Source organism: Bos taurus, chromosome 6 (genome assembly GCF_002263795.3).
Source record: "Bos taurus isolate L1 Dominette 01449 registration number 42190680 breed Hereford chromosome 6, ARS-UCD2.0, whole genome shotgun sequence".
In the NCBI taxonomy this organism is placed as follows: domain Eukaryota; kingdom Metazoa; phylum Chordata; class Mammalia; order Artiodactyla; family Bovidae; genus Bos; species Bos taurus.
The window spans coordinates 65,583,032-65,597,333 of record NC_037333.1 but is presented as its reverse complement, the minus strand read 5'-3'; positions in this window follow the sequence as shown (position 1 = coordinate 65,597,333).

The following is a 14,302-nucleotide window of genomic DNA, read 5'->3' as shown; positions in this document are numbered from 1 at the left end:
GTTTCTTATAAAAACTTGGGTTAATTACCATAACAATGTATAAAAATGAGTAATTTCCAAAACATAATGTTAATATAAAAGCAAATATATATATATATATAATTTACTATATATAAAATGTTAAAAGCATAATAGTTATTTGGTATACGTATATAACAATACACAAATATTCGTGGAAAGATGACTGCATTTAAAAAATGGAAGAACTACTATGGTGGAGTACTCAGGAAATTTTGATTGTTTCTGTTTTGTTTTTATTTTATAAGTTTTGAATCTATTTTGACAAAATGCTAGAATAGAGCCGAGTACAGTAGATCTTTATTATACTACTTTATGGTGATTTTTTCCCCTGTATTTTGAAATATCAAAAAATCAACATGTAATGATTGTGAGGAGTTTAGACAGAAGTCTATAAATCATAAAGAGTTTGGGAGAAAATTTGCACATATTCATCAAACATTTAAAATTAGGTTTAAGCAAAAAACTTGAAAAAGCAATGTCTTTTCCCTTTACTGAGAAATGTATTTTACTTAGAAATTAAATATAAACCTGTGAGCTACCTCAGAGTTAGAGTTAGAACAGTTTGAAAATACAAAGTGAAGCAACCATGAGTCAAATTCATAAACCGCAGCACAAGTTATTGGAACACATTCACCACAGAGGAGAGGTATGCATACCCCAAACAGATTTCCCTGGGAACAGTCTGGCCCCAGTGTCTGGGACATCTCTGCTCTCCAGTCAAGCCTGACCATCTGGTCTTATCTAGAACCTGCTCGCACCCATTCCTGCATCTAGTTTTTAGCCCCGGGCAAGCAGCATATAACACAGATGTCCTTGGCTCAGCCCCACATCTGTCTTGCTGCCAGTTTTCTTAGTATTTGCTGCCCAGACAGTTCACAGCTGGGCTGAATGTCTATCTCAGCCTCCTCAGATCCAGGGCAGGATCAAAGTTGCAGGCTCAGTGTGTTTTCACAATAAAGTCGGAAAGGAGTACCTTAATCGCACCTCTGGGTTTATTCCTGCAGCAGCAATGAATACAATCATGTTGGTTCATGGCCCCCATACAAGGAGGGCAAGGAGAGAGTGGAGAAAATGCTGACCACTCCAAATTGGTAGATGACTGTGTGAATAAGCAGGGGAACTTACCTGCAAAACTTGTCTGGCTGCAAAATGAGTAGATTTCCATACAAGATACTCCCCTGCTCCCTGAGAATCTTAAAACTTTATATAGAGTTCTTAATGGGGTTCAGTACATATTCCATCGAAAAGGTCTCAACAGCCCCTTGCTCTCTCAATGCTATGTCCTTGAAACAGCTCCCAGTGTGGGCATAGTGAGCAGAATGTACATTTCAAGGATAGGGAAGGGGTGAGGAGTCTGGGTCAACTGGCGGTCCTGTCATCTCTATGACCTCCTCCAAAAAAATTGCAAAGTCTTTGGAGTTTGCCTGAGCCTCCTGCATCCTCTTCTGGAAACTTTTCCCACCTGGTTTCATTTCCTTTCATTTTGTGGGTGCCTCGGCCACCTTTGAACTCCATATACCATTGAAACTGCAAACTGTCTAATGCCCTCATTTTCACTTTGACTAAAAGTTATTCACACCAACGTGTTAACTCCCTAATGCTTTAACACTTTTAAGCTTTTAACCTCTAGCTATAGAAACTTTCTCTCCATCAGTGGCAATGTTAAAAAAACCTGTCAGTTTCAAAAATCAAATATGTTAGTTATTAACATAGCTAACATGTTGTTAGTGCTCTGTTCCAGGCACTGTTTGAATTGTTTTAACATGTATTAACACACTTAATCCTTGTTAGCAATAAAATAGGCACCATCATTGTCCTTATTTTGCAAATGATGAGTATGAAGCCAAGAGTAGTGAAGCAATGTTCCCAAGGTCAAACTGTTAGATAATGGGGGAGTCAAGATTACAAAATTCCAGATAATAATATTCCAGGTTTGGGGAAGAAGAAACAAGAACTTTGCTAAATAAAAAGTATAATATGGTTCAGTTCAGTTCAGTTTAGTCGCTCAGTCGTGTCTGATTCTTTGTGACTCCATGGACTGCAGCACACCAGGCCTCCCTGTCCATCACCAACTCCCAGAGTTTACTCAAACTCATGTCCACTGAGTCGGTGATGCTATCCAACCATCTCATCCTCTGTTGTCCCCTTCTCCCACCTTCAATCTCTCCCAGCATCAGGGTCTTTTCCAAGGAATCAGTTCTTCGCATCAGGTGGCCAAAGTATTGGAGTTTCAGCTTCAGTATCAGTTCTTCCAATGAATATTCAGGACTGATTTTCTTTGGATGGACTGGTTGGATCTCCTTGCTGTCCAAGGGCCTCTCAAGAGTCTTCTGCAACACCACAGTTCAAAAGCATCTATTCTTTGGTGTTCAGCTTTCTTTATAGTCCAACTCTCACATCCATACCTGACTACTGGAAAAGCCATAGCTTTGACTAGATGGACCTTTGTTGGCAGAGTTATGTCTCTGCTTTTTAATATGCTAAGTTGGTGATAGCTTTTCTTCCAAGGAGCAAGCGTCTTTTAATTTCATGGCTGCAGTCACCATCTGCAGTGATTTTGGAGCCCCCCAGGGACTCCTGTCTGATTCAATTCTGGAAAGAATAGTGTGTATACAGATGTGAGGCATCCGGAGCCAGAAGAAAGGGCTAAGAACAGCTCACCTGGCAGCAATGAAGTATCAAAGCTTAGAAAACCTTGAAAGTGGAAAGAGGCTTATGGGCAGAGATGGAAAGAAAACCCAGATACCAGGAAGAGAACAAGGAGACTGGGAAGTGTAAAGAACAAACTAGTCTCGGCAAATAGTAATGCCAAGCATCTTAGTGAAATCTAACATCAAGAAGAGTGTCCTCACACAAGTGATCAGGGGACGTCCTTGTGAGGCTGAAAGGCAAACAGCATCAAAGGTCCAAGGTGTCATGCTGAGAGGTGTACCATGCCACTGTTCTAGTTCAGAAAACCAGGCTCATCTAAATATTATATAGCAAGCACTCCCCAACAGGCCTCCTGGCCTCTAGCATTTCCTTACTCCAAACTGTTGTTCAGTCTAACTCCCCTCACCTCCCATCAACACAGACATAACCAGAATGACCATTTTAAAATGCAAACTTGATTACATCAATCCCAAGATATATATCCTTTATTGCTCTCCCAATGCTGTTAGGATATGAATACCTTAGGATGACTTAAGCCTACTTATAATCTAGATTCTGCCCATCTCTCTGGTTTCTTGTTCCGTCTCCCTAATTTTTCTCCTTTCTCTAGACGGAGTTTCTAGTTATCTATTTACTATTAACTTCTACCTTAATTTCATACCCATCAAAGAGTACAGTTGATACGATTTCAGTCTCTTGACATTTGTTTTGGTTTGCTTTAAACCCCAGCATGTGGCCACTGGGGGTGGTGTCCCATGTCATTTGAAAAGAATATATACTTTGCAGTTGTTAGGTGAAACGGTCCCCTATGTTTTTAAGATCCAGTTTCTTAAGTGTGCTATTGAAATCATCTACATGTTTATTATGTGTTTTGTCAGTTCCATTAGTTTTGGAGAGAAAGTATGTTAAAATCTCCCACTATGATTCAAAATTTTGATTTTGTCAATGTTTCCTACGGTGTTTTTAAGCCTGTAAATTGAAGTACAAACAAATTCAGAATTATTATATCATTCTGGTGTGTATATGTCTTTTTTCAATATGAAACATTCACCTTTATTTCTAATGATGTTTCTTGGAGATTAGGTTTCTTTTATTTGATATAATGACACTTGAAAACATGGGGGTATACTTTACCTTAAAATTATTTGTGTTTTACCTTCAAAGTAAGCCTTTTTTTTAAGTGGCATATACTTAAGCTCTTTTTGTTATTCAGTCTAACAACTTTTATCTTTTTTAAAGAGATTTTTGTTTGTATTAATTGGAGGATAATTACATATTGTGATGGCCTCTGCCATACGTCAACATGAATCAGCACCCTTATCTTTTAGTTACCATATTTACTTTAAAATTTTAATGTAATTATTGGAGTATTTGGTTAAAATTTAACATCTTACTACCTTTTCTATTTGCCTCACATATTGTATGTTTCTGCTTGAGTTCACATGTCACAAAATTTTGTTTTACAGGCAAAGTCAAATATGCTGAAAACAACATATTAATTATAGAATCTTATGCCAAACACATATATAGTACTTTTTAACACTTAGCCTTTATAATTCCATATTTCAGAAGACGTTTGCCTACGGGATACAGGCTTTATCATAACTAAAGTCAATGTAATCAGAACCAAGTGAAGCAATTTGATTTTGGACTGATTTTGTATTCATGATCCAAGACAAAGTATAGATATAGTAGATGTGCCAGACCCATAAAATTACAGTATTCTATCTTTATGATTATAACTGGGTGATTTTTATACATTTTCATTTTTTACTGCAAACTTTGTGGGAATATACAATCTGGAATAATGAAATAAATTATAATATGTTAAATATCTTTTCCAAGAGCCAGACTATTTCAGTATAATATAATGAGGGGGCTGTTTGTGAGGGTTAGGAAGCCTTATGAAATTTCTGGAAGCCAATCCTGACCTAAAATAAAAATGTATGGTCATTATTCGATATGGAAGGGAACAGCAATAACACAGTTTTTATTATAATTCTGTTGTAAACAACTCAATTGAAAGGACTCCATTTCAAAGAACATCTAAAGGAGTTAGAAAAATAGTTTTTATTTTACCCAGGAAGGAGAAGACAAAAAGAAATCACTACTTTTTTATTAGATGACTTAAAAAACATAACAAAAGTCTCCCCGAATCAGATACTTCCAAGTTTCAAATAATTTTTAAAAAACAGCAAGAAGAAAGGAGAGAACATTTATTCTCTTTGTTGTTGTTTAGTCGCTCAGTTGTGTCTGACTCTTTGCGACCCCATGGACTACAGGATGCCAGGCTTCCCTGTCCATCACCATCTCCCAGAGCTCACTCAAACTTATGTCCATTGAGTCAGTGATGCCATCCAACCAACTTGTCCTCTATTGTCCCCTTCTCCTTCTGCCCTCAGTCTTTCCCAGCATCAGGGTCTTTTCCAAGGAGTCAGTTCCTCGCATCAGGTGGCCAAATTATTGTAGCTTCAGCTTCAGCATCAGTCCTTCCAGTGAATATTCAGGGCTGATCTCCTTTAGGATGGACTGGTTGGATCTCCTTGCAGTCCAAGGGACTCTCAAGAGTCTTCTCCAACACCGCAGTTCAAAAGCATGAATTCTTTGGTGTTCAGCTTTCTTTATAGTCCAACTCTCCCATCCATACATGACTATTGGAAAAACCATAGCTTTGACTAGACATAGACCTTTGTTGGCAAAACAATGTCTCTGCTTTTTAATATGCTGTCTAGGTTGGTCATAGCTTTTCTTCCAAGGAGCAAGTGTCTTTTAATTTCATGGCTGCAGTCACCATCTGCAGTGATTTTGGAGCCCAGGAAAATAAAGTCTGTCACTGTTTCTCCACTGTTCCTCCATCTATTTGCCATGAAGTGATGGGACCAGATGCCATGATCTTAGATTTTTGATTGTTGAGTTAATAGCCAGCTTTACTCTTAGAAAACCAAAATGCAGTTGTAAATAAGTTTTGTGTGTGTGTGTGTGTCCTCCATCATGTCTGACTCTTTGTGATGCCATGAACCGTAGCTCGCCAGGCTCCTCTGTCCAGGGAATTCTCCCAGCAAGAATACTGGAGTGGGTTGCCATTACCTACTCTAGAGGATCTTCCTGACCCAGGGATGGAACCCATGTCTCTTGCCTCCTGCATTGACAGGCAGATTCTTTACCACTGTGCCACCTGAGAAGCCGCAAATAAGTTGAGTAGAGGGCAAATTAAATGACAATATCTCTTAACTGAGCTCTATATGCTACAGCTTGCCCACGGTCAGTTTTCGGTAGAAGAACTGATAGTCATCACAGAGACATTGGCTCCTAATTTTAGAAAATTTGCAGAGGGAGAAGTAAAGTTCTCTTTGACGGAAAATTTAAAAAGGCACTTTTAGTTCTTGTATCTTTAGAAAGCCTTTTAAAAGCTGACTATAAGGTAAGATAGGAGTTCTCAGGTAAAGAATCCACTTGCCAATGCAGGAGATACAGTAGACTTGGGTTTGATCCTGGTTTGAGAAGATCCCCTGGAGAAGGGAATGACAACCCACTCCAGTATTCTTCCTGGAGAATCTCTTGGACAGAGGAGCCTGGAGGGCTACAGGGGGTCATAAAGAGTCCAACATGACTGAGCAACTGAGCACAGCAAACACAGAGCGTAAGTTAAGCTGGACCACTGTCAGTCTCTACTTTATAAATACCGAATGTGCTGCTTCACTACTCTCACTTTCCTGTTTCTTTCAGTATCAAAGAGTTCCTTCCCAGAGATTCTGTTCAAATCACATTTGTTACATTTCTAGCATTCACTAAAATTTAAAATCTTAGTGAATTTTATTCTTTACCAAGAACCACTTTTTTTACTTTTAATCACTTGGGGAGTGTTTCTGTCTATGAGATATTAACCCTTGGCAACACGAAGTCAGATGTTGTTTGGCCTCAGCTGAGGACTATGCTTGGCTTAGACCAACAAAGTGACTGGCTCTGCCTGCTTCCTGGCCTCTCAGCATCCACTATTTATGTTTACACTTTAACAGAAATTACAAATAACTGTGTGCCAGACACCATGGGAAATGCCAAAATTAGTGAAACTATAAATGTTAAGGCTGAAAATGCCAAAACATTTTTTCCCTAGAAATGTAGTTTCCGAAGATGAAGAAAAAAACAAAACAACTGGATGATATGGCAGCAAATATACATTCAAAGATGTAAACTGATTCTGGATTTTAACCTGCATATCTTATTAAAAACACATTCCCAAAGACTATGTCATTTATTTTTATAGTGACATTCTGTGGATTTGGTTAAAAAACAAGGTATGGACTTCCGTGGTGGTTCAGTGGTTAGGAACTGGCCTACCAATGCAACACAAGTTTAATCCCTGAATCAGGAGGATTCCACATGCCATGGGGCAGCTGGGCCTGTGCACCACAATTACTGAAGCCCTAGCACCCTATAGCCCATGCGCCACTGAAACAAGAGAAGCCACTGAAAGGAGAAATCCACACACTGCAAATAGAGTAGCCCCTGCTTGCCACAACTAGAGAAAGCCCTCATGTGGCAAGGAAGACACAGTGCAGCCAAAAATAAATAAATTAAAAAAAAAAAAACCACAGCAAAAGCAAGGTAAGTTTGGAGAATCTCAAAAACCTCCTACTCAGCTCTAAAGGATATCCCTTAATAGTCAAAGAAAGATAACAGAAATTATATTAGAGAGTCTATACTTTTCAGAAATATTAATAGTGGGGACTTAGCCGGAGGGTCAGTGGTTAAGACTCCATGCTTCCACTCTAGAGGCCATGGGTTCAATCCCTGGTTGGGGAACTAAGATCCTACATCCTGTGCAGTGTGGCCAAAAAAGAAAAAGGTATTAATAATGATGATATCCTAATGCTTATTGTGCTCATAATCTTGACATGCATGACTTGCTGTTTCCTTAGGGTAAATTCACACAACAGTTGGCACAAAATCAAGCACTTAAGAAATTTAAATACACAGTTGACCTTTGAACAATGAGATGCAGTAGAGAGGTTTGGAGGCATGGACACCCTCACGTAGTGAAAAATTCCTTTATTACTTTAGAGTCGGCCCTCCTTAATGGCAGTGCCATATCTTCAGATTCAATCAACTGTAGATCTTACAGAACTATAGAATGTATTTATGGAAAAAATCTGCATAAAATCGGTGCAGTTCACACTATATTGTTCAAGGTTCAGCTGAATTTCATTGTCGTATAACATATAACATGTCGTATAACATAATTAACGATTTCTTAAGTTGCCTGTAAATATGTATAGTTTAGATCATGAATCAGGGCTTCCCTGGTGGCTCAGATGGTAAAGAATCCACTTGCAGTGCGGAAGACCTGGGTTCAACCCCTGGAGGAGGGCATGGCAACCCACTCCCGTATTCTTGCCTGGAGAATCCCCATGGACAGAGGAGCCTGGCAGGTTACAGTCCATGGGGTCGCAAAGAGTCGCACACGACTGAGCGACTAAGCACAGCACAGCACAGGTCATGGATCAAGTACAGAATTCAGATCCCTAAAAGAGTATTTAATTTTTACAATCCAGTTCTCTAGAACTAAGATTTCTCCTAAAAGAAGTCGGGGATTAAACCAGTAGAGTAAAAACCTCGCTGATGAAGTGTCAGTTGATAGGGGGTCCAAATACTAATTCCAGTAGTTATTAGTTGTAGAAACTTGGGAAAGTCCAAGATTCTTTCTGAGCCTCAGTCTCATACTTAAAATTTTGTAGCATAACTAGGTGATTTTCTGGTTCTAGCTTGGCTTTGTGATTTGTGATGGAAGTGGGAAATTTAAAACATCAATATGTCCATTTTCTTTCTCCAAAATCTCCTTCTGTCCTTGTTTCATCTGTTGAGTGTAAAATGGGGAAGGTTTCCTTTGGTTTAAATTTCCTAAAGAACAATGAACTTCCTGGATTCATTCCTTACTGGAATATTTATTCCTTCCTGGATTTATTCCTTCCTGGATATATTTACTTAAATATATATTAAATGCTTAGAACTCGGATCTTAAAAGGATAAGTAGGGCACCATCACCTCTCCTGAGGAAGTCAACCAGTCATGAATAAAAACATTATGTAAATGATAACAGACTAGCAACAGCAGTTTCTAGGGATGGATAACTGAGCCTTCAACTAGGACTGCACAGATGGACTTCTCCAGTGAGGTACCATTTAAGCTAAATTTCTAAAGGTATACAAGTGTTTGCCAGGTAGATAAAATAGAAGAGTATTTCTTGGCAAATGGCATGTGAAGATACATGGATGACCAAAATATTTAGTAAATTCAGAAAAATGATTACATCTAATTTACCACTAGAAGAAAAAAAGTACATTGTCTTTTGTGCTGTAAAACAACTGGGTGATATGGAGTTCTTATGCTGTTCAAAGTATTATTTAGCATATATTTAACTTTTGTCCATTATAGATTGTTTCCAAAAAATAACTTTTTATCGTATACTTTTTTATTGTAAAGAAAGTTCCAAATCCTTCTTTGGTTTTTATCCTCATTCATTCTTAATATTCATCAATAATACTAAGGTTTTCTCTAAAGTATTTAGTTCTTCTAACTTTCTTTTAAAATTATGGTTAATGCCACTCCATGCAGTAGCCACCAGATGGTAATGAAGAGCAGTCTAGCTTCGTAGTCTTCTGTGGACCAAATATAGTAATATTGCTATTGTGTCATGTTATGCGTTCCTAGGTTTGTTTGGAAAATTTAGTTCCAAATGCTGGGTTGATGGCCAGTCAGTATACACCTGTGATACTTTAATTGTTTACTTTGTGTGAATCTGATTTATGTGTTAGATTCTGTACTGAAGTTTAAAAAAGCACTGAAAAAGACATACAAATATCTGACATTATGCCTGTCTTCAAAAGTTTTTGGTATTAAGCATTTTAAAAAGCTAATATATTTGTGTCTACAATGATTAGTGAAAATAAATACATCCTTTAGGTTAATTTAATTTTTCTTCTAGTTATGAATATATTTTAAGTAGCAGGTCTCCTCATATCACTAGTAAAAAATTGATAAAATAAAAGTAATGTAAGTACATACAATAAATTGCATAAGATACACAATGTATTCCACATCTTTACTACCTGGACTTATTCAGTTGCTAAATATATCCACTATATACAGTTTTTGTTAAAGTTTATAAAGCAGATGGCAATAATTTTTTCAAAGAGTTAAGCCCTTTTTTTCCTTAAACCAAGTTAAGAAGTGCCTTATTTGAATAATTGTATTTTACATAATTTTGGGGGGGTTTGCTAGTTCTTTGTATTCTCCAAAATTTCATGTGTTATTTGACTGACTTAAAAATCAAAAAGACAAAATTCAAATAGAGTGATTTATCTAAAGCCTCAATTATGACTCATCTATTTTTAAGATTCGGAGAAGGCAACGGCACCCCACTCCAGTACTCTTGCCTGGAAAATCCCATGGATGGAGGGGCCTGGTGGGCTGCAGTCCATGGGGTCGCTAGGAGCCGGACACACTGAGCGACTTCCCTTTCACTTTTCACTTTCATGCATTGGAGAAGGAAATGGCAACCCACTCCAGTGTTCTTGCCTGGAGAATCCCAGGGATGGGGGAGCCTGGTGGGCTGCCATCTATGGGGTCGCACAGAGTCGGACATGACTGAAGCGACTTAGCAGCAGCAGCAGCAGCAGCATGTTTAAGATTTATATGTGTTCACATATCACGAGTGAACCCTTACCTGCATCACAAAAAAACTCTCCATCTTAAGAACAACAATGGCAATAATATATCATATTATAAGATAATATTCAGGACTCTAAAATCATTTCATACTACTTATTTGGGGAAGGATTTAGTGGCATTTGAAAGGCAAGAATATGTTTACTTGTTGAATGGATACAACATTAAATATTTCTCATACTGCAGAGGTTCAACAAGCATTTAGTCTTGTATCACCATACCACTTGTGTTAGATTAGGGTTCTGCAGAGAAACAGAACCAATAGGAACAGAGAGAGAGAGAGAGAGAGATTGATTTTAAGAAATTGGCTCACACAATAATGGAAGCTGGCAAGTTCAAAATCTATAGGAAAAGTTGGCAAGTTGGCAATCCAGGGAAGAGCTACAGTTTAAATTTGAAGGTCTCCTGGCTGAATCCTCTCTTCCTCTGGGTAGGTCAGTCTTTTTTTCTTTAAGGCTTTCAACTGATTGGGTGATTTACTCAAAACTTCTGATTTAAATATTAACCTCATCTAAAAAGTACTTTCACAGAAACATCTAGAATAATTTTTGGCCAAATATCTGGGAATTGTAGCCAAGCCAAGTTGACACAGGAAATTAATCTTCACCACTGGTGTAAAATGCTATTCAGTTTTTCCATGAACTATTTCAGGCCTAGAAAAAGTATATATGGTAGCTAGTCTTCAAAGATGGCCATTCAGTGAACCATGCCTCCCATGGGTATCCTATTTGCATGATGTGGTTTGGTCCTGTAACTTGATTTGACCAATAGAATGCAATTGTGGTGACACTCTGTCTTCTAAGGCTTGTTTTTAAGTCTCACAGCAGCCAATTGCCATGTAAAAAAGTTTGACTGTCCTGAGACCATCATGTTGTGGGGAAATCCAAGCTAAGTAAGTAGTGAAGCAAAAGATAGAGGAAGAGAGGGATCCAGTCAGCCCTCCAACTGCTTCAGGTATTCTGAATGTTGTGTCAGTGATGTGAAGCCATAAGTTATCTTCATAGCCAGCTCAGTCAAACCTTTAGATAACCACAGCCCCAGTTAGCAATCTAACTGCAGCCCAGTTACTGCAACAAGGTGAGGCACTTCCAGAAGTGCCAGATGTTCTGGGAGAACTGCCAGATGAGCCTGGTCAAACCATGAACGCTGAGAGATAGTCATAAATTTCTTGTTTCCAATCAACAAGTTCTGTAATGGTTTTTTATATAGCAATAGATGGTCAGAACAATACCTAAAAGTAAAAATATGGAGGCTCAGGTCTTTACCACTGAATTTGTCAGTATGTAACATTTTGCCATATGTGCTTCATTAGATAAATAATTGAAGTAGCCAATGTTCTATTCTGTTCCTCTCCTCCACAGACAGCCATTATCTCTAATTTGGTATTTATTTTTTCATGCAAGTTTATGACTACATGCATACTCATAAACAGCATACAACATATTCTTGGCATATATCTAAATTGATATATATATATATATATATATATGCACCTGATTTTCTTAATTTTAATTTCTTTATTGCGCTTCATTTACACCACAATACAATGTATCCAATACAATACAATGTACTTAACTACTTAAGTACTCTTTCTTAAAGAATTCCATGGACAGATAAGCCTGGCGGGCTATATAGTTCATGAGGTTGCAGAAATCAGACACAACTGAACAACTAACATTTAACAGTCTTCATTGTTACAAGCAATACACTGTTTTGTAGGTCTCGTTTGAGAGCTTCAGTTCAGTTCAGTTGCTCAGTTGTGTCCGACTCTTTGAGACCCCATGAACTGCAGCACGCCAGGCTTCTCTGTCCATCACATATAGGATGTGATTGAATATTTAGGACTGATTTCTTTTAGGATTGACTGGCTTGATCTCCCTGCAATCCAAGGGACTCTCAAGAGTCTTCTCCCACACCACAGCTCAAAAGCATCAATTCTTCAGCACTCAGCTTTCTTTATAGTCCAACTCTCCCATCCATACATGACTAACTGGAAAAACCATAGCTTTGACTAGATGGACTTTGTCAGCAAAATAATGTCAAAAAATATTAAAAAGCAAAACAATGCTTTTTAATATGCTATCTAGGTTTGTCATAGCAAGCATTTTTAAATTTCATGGCTGCAGTCACCATCTGCAGTGATTTTTGAGCCCCCCAAAATAAAATCTGTCACTGTTTCCATTGTTTCCCCATCTATTTACCATGAAGTGATGGGACTGGCTGCCATGATATTAGTTTTTTGAATGCTGAGTTTTAAGCCAACTTTTCCACTCTCCTCTTTCACTTCATCAAGAGGCACTTCAGTTCATCTTTGCTTTCTGCAATAAGGGTGGTGTCACCTGCATATCTGAAGTTATTGATATTTCTCCCAGCAATCTTGATTCCAGCTTGTGCTTCATCCAGCCTGGCATTTCACATGATATACTATGCGTGTAAATTAAGTAAGCAAGGTGGCAATATACAGCCTTGATGTACTCCTTTCCCAATTTGGAACCAGTCTGTTGTTCCATGTGCAGTTCTAACTGTTGCTTCTTGACCTGCATACATATTTCTCAGTTAGTCACTCAGTCCTGTCTGACTCTTTGCAGCCCCATGGACTATAGCCCTCCAGGTTCCTCTGTCCATGGAATTCTCCAGGCAAGAATACTACAGTGGGTTGCCATTCTCTTATCCAGGGGATCTTCCTGACCCAGGGATTGAATCTGCATCTCCTGCATTGGTAGGCAGATTCTTTACCATCTCAGCTAGCATGGAAGCCCATCTCTTTAAGAATTTTCCAGTATGTTGTGATATACACAGCTTCAGTGGGCTATAAAATAGGCATGGGATGGCCTGATCATACGTTATGATCATGTTCAATGTGTGTATATGTATCACTAAGTGACTTCCCAAATTGTTGCATTAATCCTGTGTTACTCTTGAAACAAGATAATTCAGACAGAGAAAGACAAATGCTGTATAATCTCACTTATATGTAAAATTTAAAAATTGAACTCATAGAAGCAAAGTGGATTAGTGACTGTCTAGGGCTGGGGGTGAGGGAAATGGGAAGGCATTGGTCAAAGGGATTTCAAGCTTTGAATTAAAAATATGTTTTAAGGATCTAAAGTATAGTGTGATAACTATAATTAACAATGCTGTATTGTATACATGAAATATGCTGAGAGTAGATCTTATCACACACATACACACACAAAAGGTAACTGTGTGAGGTGATGGATGTGTTAACTAACATCATTGTGGTAATCATTTTACAATATACACATATATCAAATAAAACTACAAAAGTAAATTTTATTAAGTAGTTCCACAAGGAAATAGAATAAAATCTTGACCTTTCCATTTTCTGGTCATGTAAGTACAAGCAAAATTTTTTAGCATTTTTAAGCTTTGGTTTCCTTATCTATAAGATGTGGGAAATAATACCTAACCAAAAAATTTTTTTGAATATTCAAATTAGATTAACTATTAATAACTAATTGATACTATCATGGGCTTCCCAGGTGGCCCCAGTGATAAAGAACTCACCTGCCAATGCAAGAGACATAAGAAACAAAAAACAGGTTTGATCTCCCTGGGTTGGGAAGATCCCCTGGAGGAGGGCACCTCAACCCACTCCAGTATTCTTGCCAGGAGAATCCCATGGACAGAGAAGCCTGGCCAGCTATGGTCCATAGGGTCGCAAAGAGTGGGACAGGTTTGAAGCAATTAGTATGCATGCACACTCTCTTCATTGTCCAACTTCATCATGGACAATCATAAAAATATTTAATCAATAATTTTATAATTTTAATATAATAGCTGACTTTCCAAATTTCATGTATAGAAATTATTCAGATAAGATACACATATTGCTTAAATTATTTTCTCTTTCAAGTAATCACATTGAAACAACTAAACCTGC